The sequence below is a fragment of the Fistularia commersonii genome, chromosome 14 (assembly GCF_037954325.1).
Source record: "Fistularia commersonii isolate RoL2024-O1a breed Wild chromosome 14, RoL_Fcom_v1.0, whole genome shotgun sequence".
NCBI lineage: Eukaryota > Metazoa > Chordata > Actinopteri > Syngnathiformes > Fistulariidae > Fistularia > Fistularia commersonii.
In genome coordinates this window covers 7,260,400-7,269,819 of record NC_141297.1, presented here as the reverse complement: position 1 = coordinate 7,269,819, position 9,420 = coordinate 7,260,400, and positions in this window count along the sequence as shown.

Below are 9,420 nucleotides of genomic sequence, written 5' to 3'. Positions count from 1 at the left end.
CCTCCACCGAATTAACCTTAAAAGGAAGAAACAGCATGTTTCCCGTCCCCTTCTGCCAGCGAACAGAACACCGACGTGCACGAGCCGCAGTATATTACCCATAACAACAATGTAATAAAGCTCCTTCGTCCTCGATTTGATATTGATCGATATCCTCCCGCTCGTCCGACGCCAGCCAACGCGGATATTTCTCGCTTGGAGAAATAATCCCATTCCCTCGAGAGAAAGCGACTTTTATTATTTCGTTTTTAAAGCCAAATAATTATCCCATGATCTAATTGGAAAACCTGTAAATCCAGTGACTCCAGGAGGAGATTCTGCCTCCTTCTGGACAAAACCGGAACAGCAGCTCCGAAATTGGAACTCACGGTACAGTGGTCACAGAACCCCCCCCCCTTTTTTGCTTAAAGGTGCGCCCCGGGACTATTTTCTCTTGACCGAACCGCAACCTCGGCCCTCTCGCCACAGGAGGAAGAGGATGAAGAAGTTCTTTTACGTGTCCCAAACTGTCAAGCTTGAAAAATTACACATGAAGCAAAGCGTTTTTTTTTTTTTTATTTCCGTGCAGGAACGAACCATCACTTTGAAAAGCGAGCCATTTTCGCTCCGTCGAATTTTTTACCCCCTACCCCCCCCCCCCAAATGCCGCGAGCTCCGCCTCCACGGGGGTCAGAGGGCGAAGACCCCGAGGCGGGCGAGCCCATAATTACCCACTTTCTCCCGTCAACGCGCGACCTCTGACCCCTGTCGTCGTCACGGATCGACCCCGGCAGCCCTGACGGTTTCATACTTCACTGGGAAATGTATTAAGACTGTTCAAGCGGCTCGATCCCACCGGAGGTGGAGGTGGGGGGGCTGTTTCCACCCCCGTTCAAGGTCACTGATTCTTCTGGAAGGCGGGGACAGGATCAGTCACATCATTATTATTCCTAATGTTAAATTCACAATCAAAAATCATTCTGAAATGATATATATATGTAAATATATGTGTGAAATATAGTGCTTATAATGTAGAATATTTAGTGTAGGGTTTTTATTTAAAAATGTTTTTTTTTTTTGGTTTTATCTAAAACGTTTCCAGAAATCAACAATTATTTAATTCCGTGTCAGCGTCTATAGGTTTTATTTCAATTTTTTTTTTTTTTTCTCTAAATCGCACATGGTATCTTACCACAGGGGACAGAGTCACAAAACTGCTTTTTTTATTACTTTTATTGTTTCTTATATTTTAATCTCCGAAGCAATATCAGGACGTGTCTGTTGACAATTAGGACTGGGGGAGCCCCTAGTGGCCACAGCATGAACTACAGGCAGTGTCATTCATTTAATATATCATTTATAATTTTCTTCAAGATTAATTTAAATATGAGTTACAATTTTAATTCATCCTTTTTAAAAATGAACACATTTTTGAAAGTGAATTTGAAGAAATCCGTGGGTCCGGATTTATGGACCGCATCGGCGCCTACCGCGAAGTGCGTGTAACGGAGCGACTTTGTGAAAACGTCAATAATCAATAGAAGTATAAATCCATCCTGTGCCGTTCTTCACTTCTGCTCTTCTGTGCCTTCGGGAACAGATGGGAGGCGGTTCCTGCGTCGGACCAGGAGGCCCCGAACCAGATCCTCAGCCACCTGATGACCCTCCGTCACACCGGCCGCTCTGACAACCCGGTTGTCTATTTTTGTGCCTGCAGACCAGACCAGACCAGACGGTGAGTGTTGTCATGGTAACGAAGTGCCGTACGGCTGCTTTTAGAAAGCCAAACGTTGGAGGAGGCGGGCTACCTGGAGTTTGATCTAATCTGGAACATGTTGCTGCCAACCACTCCGTGTGTGTTTGCATGTGTGTGTTCTGTGCGCCCCCCCCCCCAATCCCCAGGAGGCTCGTTTCAATCATACATCCCGATTGATGTAATGTAATTACAGAGTAATAACCCCCCCAATCGATCAGAGGCTCTCACCCGGCCTGGATTTTCAATCTATTACTAATTATGACCTTAATTACAATCATGAGTCATTGGATGTGATCAAAGGGCAGCTGTGGTTCAGGACTCGTGTGTGTGTGTGTGTGTGTGTGTGTGTGTGTGTGTGTGTGTGTGTGTGTGAACCTGCCAGGCCTCCGGAGCCTGCATCCGTGCACGAGCCGTCCACAGGATGGCAGCAAGCGTCCATGAGTGAGCCTGGAGAAGAAAAAAAAAAAAAAAAAGAGGCCGTCTGGTCATTTTCATTCCCCGGTTTTGTCATTTATCTATTTTTTTGAGGCCTGCTTTTAATTTGTTTATTAATAATTCCAATTTCATGGAATCCACGCGCGCACGTGACCTTTGATACATTATTCTTTATTACTTCCGTTCCCTTATTGAGCCTTGATGTGCCACCGTCACCATCTCATTATTACATTTTTCTTTTCCTGAATATTTGTTCATATTAGCCTTGTGTATTTTTAATGTGATCAAATCTAATATTAATAATAATAAAAATAAAAATTGAAATTTTCCCACTGTGGGACGATTAAAGATTCAATTCTATTCAAATAATCGATAATTATAATAGTATTATTGTTGTTATAATAATGAGCACACAGCAACTTTAAAAACACAAAAATATTGAAATTTAATATTTTTAATTCTGTATTTTATTTTTAATAATGTTTCATAATATATATGGCAAAAATTATAATTAATTATACATGGCATTATGATAAATAAAGTCTCACAGCTGCTCTTTTTTGTGAACTTTGTACACTTCACACACCCCCTTTTAAAAACAAACCCACATACCAATGATAATAATAATGATAATACATTTCAGTTAAGTGCCTTGCTATACAGACATTTACATATACACACAATACAGACTTAAAAGAAACAATAAAAATAAATGACAAAGCAGTAAAATTGAATTAAAAAGTAAAAAAAAAAAAAAAAAAAAGTAAAAATAAATCAAATCACTGACTGCAGTTGGCATCAGATGAAAAAGTCCGCTTTAAACAGCTGCGTTTCGAGTCGCGAACTTGTGAATTTTACTAGATTTCATTTATCAGGCTTTACATAGGCGCAGCTTTTTTGGCGCGTCGGCGCTGTTTGCTCTGTGTCTCGTAGAATCCTGCCAGTCTTCACCTTCGCCCCAGACGCAGAGAGACGCCAATCCGAGACGCCTCTTCTCCGCAAACAAAACAAACCAAACACCCGTAAAGGAAACTTTCTTCACTCCCACACCAACCCGCACCCCCACCACCCCCGCACCCCCACCCCCACCACCACCTCAGGGTCTATTGACTTGGGGTGGGGAGGGGGCAGCTTGGTGCCAGGTCACATAAAAGTACAGCCCCGACGGGTGAAGCAACATAAATCCTTTAGTCCCTTGTAAAAAGCTTTAATACACCCGAGGCGCCAAATCACTTGACCTGTGTGAGCCCTGCCGCTGGGAGGCTTTCTGGCTGACTGAGCAGAGTGGAGCTCCACACACACACACACTCACACACACACACGTATACACCCCCCCCTCCCCCTGCCTGTCACTCCAGGTAATAGTCAGGACCTTATTAGTGGCACACTTGCTCTGCTTAACTTCAAATACTCTGAGACTTTCCCCCCGCCCCCCGGCTCCTCTTCCACAGCGGAATCTGGAAAATAAATAATAATTTATCGGAGTGTGTGTGTGTGTGTGTGTGTTGGTGCCCGCGGAGTCCAGGAATCTAACGGCTCCTCTGTGAATCTGAAGCAGCTTCGGGAGGAATCGTCGGGGCGTCAGTGAGTCGGTGAAGCGGGGGCGACGGGATCCGATCCGATGAGTTCAGCGCGATTTTGTGAACGCGTCATGTGGCGCGATGACCGAGTCGGGATCACATGGACGGGGATTTGGGGAAATCACAGGGTTGGACACCAACGGCGTGAAACTTAACAGCGTGAAGAACTTCTAAGCATTGTGCCAAAGAATGAATAAAGAAATCAGGAGTGACTTGGTAAAGAGACTTGGGACAGACTCGTATCTGAGTGAGACTATTTCAAAAACTTGACGTTTCCCTGACTTTGCCGTAAAGACTTGGGATTTATTCGGGGCTGGAGTGTTGAGACGGGGTATTTAGACAGGACTTGAAGTCAAGAATTTGCTCTTAATTTAGAATTTGGCTGGAAAACTTGGGATTTATTTGGGGACTCCTGTAAGGGCTTAGCATGTAGTTGGGAAAGAATTGGTATTTAATTGGGACTTGAGCGACAAGACTTGGGAATTATTCGGGACTTAGGGTGGAAAAAGTTGGGATTTAGTTGGTACATGGGCCTGAACACTTGGCATTTAATCAGGATTTGGCCATTAAGACTTGGGATTTTGTCGGGACTTGGGCGGTAAGACTTGGATTTATTTGGGACTTGAGTGGAAAGTCTTGGAATTAAGCTGGCATGTGGATGTGAAGACTTTGCATTTAGTGGAGACTTGATGTAAAATATTGGCATTTAATTTGGACTTGGGCAGAAAGTGACTTGGGTCTGGGTATCTGAGCGAGAGACCTTAAGAGACAATGTTAAAGACTTCGGGACTTCGGCGTGAAGACTTGAGATTTAGTTGGGACTCTATGTAAAGACTTGGTTTGTAATTTGGATTTGGCTGTGAAGACTTGCCATTTTGTTGGGTCTTGATGTAAAAAAAAAAAAATTTGGCATTCGATTGGGATTTATGGTAGAAAGACTTGGAATTTAGTTGGCATATGGGCTTGAACACCTGGCATCTAGTTGGGACATTGGCTTGAAGACTGGGGTTTTAGTCGGGACATGGACATAAACCCTTGGCATTTAGTTGGAACTTGGGATTTAGCTGGGAAAGACTTGGAGTTGGGAAAGACTTGGGTGTCATACCTCTGGACAATGAAGACTCCAGACTGGTACCCGAGTTTAGACCCGGGACACGACTGGAAAGACTCTGAACCTGAGTGTTCAGACGCAGGGACTCGAGACCTGGATCTATAAACTCAACGATTACAAATTACCTGACCGTAAAGAATCTGGACCTATGAGAAAGGATTTGGTTCTTTGTTTGGACTTGACCGTAAAGAGTCGGGACCCGAGTGTTCGCACCCTTCAATCGCTCAAGGCCTCCAGACCGAACTGTGGGGAAACTGCACCCGACTGTTAACATTGTGAACCCTAATTTGAAGACTCAGTCACTTCCTGTTGTAGGCTACCTGTCCCATAACTTCCCAGACCTTTTGTCAGGCGCCGCTGCCCAAAAAAAGGGTCCAGAGTGTTGCAACATTTGCAATATCGCGGAGTAATCCGATTACTTTCACCCTGCATACTTACACACTCGCACGTGGGCTCGTGCTGCACTCATGTTGCCTGATTGCGCCGGCGTGCAGGAGGCGGGATCCTGCATACCATTATCTCCCAAGGCACTCATTAGAGGAGCACCTTCCAGGATCCTCCACACCGACATGTTGCCTCACGCTCCCAGTGCGGTGGCGAAGACGGCGGCCGCCACGGAGGCCGCCACCTTTCGCTGGCACTCGCAGCGTGACTCACTGCAGTGAAATGCCTCAGTGATCTGGTTGCCAAACTATGAGGTGGACAGAAATGTATGCACGGCACCCTCTTCCTGTAAGGCAACGTGGACGGGGGGGCAACATGGCCAGCTTTCACAGTTAACCAGTTTAATGCGTGTGCTCTACCCACAAGTTGTCGTGCAGATCTTGAGGCCCCGGAGTGTTTATCAAAAATATATATTTCCTTATTTTTCTAAAAATTGCAGATCAAATAAACAGATCAATATAATCAATCCGGTCAATAACACCAAATACAGAAAGTGGAAAATTCCATTTTTATTTTTTTTTGTGGCCGATGTTATTTTACTTCCTATTCATTTTAACAGATTTGTTTATCTATTTACTTACTATTTTTCTGCTGTTTTTGTTGCTATAGAGACAACACACATTTTTTTTTTTTTTTTTTTTGAAAGACAACTACTTCTCTCAAATTCATTCCAATAGGAATAATTTTGCATCTGTTTTTGGGTGATTTTGGTTTCTGTGTTACCTGATATTATTAGCTAGTCTTTTCATGCCTGTCCCAAATTATGCTTTTTTTTTGCCTGATTCATATATTATTATTATTATTATTACAGTGCACCCTTGAGACACAGTGGTTGAATCGCACCTGCATCGTGATCCCAATTAACTCGGAGAAAATTTAATTATTTCTGCATTGTGAAGCACCTATGAACATGTCATGGCTCTCCTTTTGAAAAAAAAAAAAAAAGAAAGAAAAAGTAATGACATGTTTAGCAGCTCTGTGTCTGGATTAGTGAAAGTATGAGAGCCTCCAAACCTGGGATTAACCCTCCGTAACGCTGTAATTACCGTAAAAAGAAGAGACAAAAAACTCTCCTATAAATCAACCCCACATCCATTACGTCATGCGAGGGCTACGGGTCGCTGCAGCTGGTCCGGCGCCATGGAAACCACCCCCAACCCCACCAACACACACACACACACACACACACACACACACACACACCGCCAGGTAGATTAACATCACATGTAGTCGTGAGGCCCTCTGCAAGTTTCATCCTCAATCGGGCGTCCATCTCCGGGTACGTCCCGGGAGGACCTCGTGCCCGAGAGCCGGCGTCAGCGCCTCGGCAGGAGAGAGAGTGAGAGAGTGAGAGAGAGTGAGGCTTGTCAGCAGCTGTTTCAGTCCAGTTCCCCCGAGGAAAAGCCCTGTCATTGCCCACCTAATGGTAATTGTCCGGGTCGAGGGGGGCAGGAGGCAGCGGCATGGGAATGTCGGGGAGCATGTTATCACGCTCCGCCGATGTAAAATACTAACCTGCTGCTGTTAGACGTCGGTTTCTGTCACGGTAAAGTGAACCCGAAGCCGAAAGCGAACAGAATTGTGAAGCGTTTCCGTTCGTTTTTACTTGGAGTTCCCGGTAGCGGTGAGCCAAACGCTGGTCGCCGACAGCAAATGAAAAAGAGGAGGCGGGACACGAGGAAGTGGTGTCAGAAGACGACAGGAAGCAGCAGGAATGTTAGATTAGATTAAAGTTTATTGTCATTACGGATGTACAGGTACGCCGCACAAAATGCAGTTTAGCGTCTAACCAGAATTGAGGTATAGTAAATAAATTACCAGTGTGTACATGGTATATTATGTCAATAAGTGATTTACAAATTGGGTGCTATGATGCTATTTTACATAGGGATGTGAGCATTAAATGCAGTGGAGTGCAGGTGGGAACTATCATTTACCAGAGAAAATGTACAGATGATATGACATGCTATAGAAAAATACATTTGAAATGGACATTAAATCATGCATAAATAAGTAGAGACAGTAGCCAGCTGGGATTGCGTAGTAGCGTGTGTGTGTGTGTGTGTGTGTGTGTGCAGAACATTGGCGGACAGTGGAGGTGGGAGGGGGGAAAACTGAACTACAATAATGGAGGAAAGAGCGGAGCGCTGCGCTAACAACAGAGGCAGCCGTCCATTTGTCAGCCATGTTTGTTTACTCTCCGAAATGTTGCTCTCGTAGACAGGTTGCGATGCGTTCAGGTGTCTTCGGTTGGTTTGTCCAATCACGTTAAATGTACAATCCCCAGTCTTTCCATCTTTCAAAGAAATCATCGTTAATGTAACTAAGTCTTTTCAACATCTGCAACCACGGTGACAGTTGCGTGACCTTATTGTAAATATAACCAATCCTGTGAAAAGTATGGCATGAAAATCCTGCCTTTCACCTTAAAAACGCACAAATATGATGAGAAATTATCCTGATAGAAACATGTTTTTTCTTTTTCTTTTTTTTTTCTTTTTTTGCCTATTTTGTTGGCCGGGTCAGTTTTTCTTTCTTTCTTTTATTTTTATTTTTTACAACTTCCTGTCTGTTATTGAGCTCAGCTGTGTTCGTCGTTAATCATACCTCGTCGTCCCCGGCAACGCTCCCCCCGTCTCGACCGAACAATCGTCTGTTGCTCATTGCCTCATCGGGAAAATCCATGAGAAATTGTCAATATTGATTGTTAATGTTATGAAATAATAATAACAAAGATTAAGTTTAGATTTATAAGGGTAAATTTTAAAAACAGTTGTGATATTATTGGCAAAATCCACATCCAAAGAGAGCTGGGGGAGAAAATAAATAGTGATTATGACCAAGAAATAACCCATTCTTTGTAATTACATGTAATTACCAAAGGCTTGTTATCCAATTTTATCCAGACTATTTTTCTTTAATTTCTGCTTTTACTCTGTATTCTTTTTTATTTCTAACCTTAAAATTCAACATAATGCCTCGATGACACATGTAGAAACAAAAATAAATATGCATCTGCATGCGTGCATTTAAAAGTTCACGAAAGAAACGTAAAAAGAATTAATCATTAAAAAGGAGAAGAAGAAAAAAAAAAAGGAGGCGAAGGAACAAAGTAAATATAAATTAAACAAAGTCTGGGGAGTCGGGGTGGGAAATAGGAAAATTCCAAGCTTGGATTTAAAAAAACAGTTAAATATTATGGCTTTGTTTTCATAACAATTCCCCTAAAATGCCATTTTTAGACAAGTTTATCTTACAAGACTACAATGGCAGATTTATAATCTAAGTTTGTTTGTTCCACAATAATCTTTTTTTGGATTTATTTATAGCCGTTCAAAGCCAGTGTTTCCCCTGGTCAGGCGACACACAGCCTCTCGCCTCTTTGTATTTTGACACGTCTGACAGGTGAGTTTCTACAAACCAGGCGGGACGATCTGGCCGGAGGATTAATAACAGCTTTAAAAAAAGTGTGTGTGTGTGTGTGTGTGTGTGTGTGTGTATAAAGAGAGGAAGGGAGGGATATTGAGATAGGGAGATAGAGAGAGACAGAGAGGGAGGTGTTTGTATACACACACACACATTCATAAATATATAAAGTATATAAAGAGAGGGAGGAAGGGAAAGAGAGAGAGAGAGAGCGTGGGAGAGAGTGAGAGAGATGGATAGAGAGTGTGAGAGAGAGGGAAGGAGGGAGGGAGGAGGCCAAAGCGAGACAGATAGAGAGGGAGATTGGTGTGTGTTATGTGTGTGTGTGTGTATATATATATATATGCATTTGTGGAGGGACAAAGAGAGGGAAGGGAGGACAAAAGAGAGGGAGGGAAAGAAAAAGAGAGAGAGGCTTATATATATATGAAGAGAGAGGCAGCGATGGAGGGAGGGAGAGGGATGGCGTCTCAGACAGACAGTCTGGCTGCAGCGGATCTCCGGCACTCAGCGTCATGTGACTGCGAGGTCAAAGGTTGCGGCGGCAGAGGAGCCCCGTCTCCCCGGCGCAGCGGAGGGAGTTGTTTTCCCTCCCGAGTCTGGAAAGTTGATTTGAGGAATCCGTGCTGCCGGCAGCAGACTGTAAACCTGTCGGGGGGCGGGGGCGGGAAGAGTTACGTCCGGCAAAT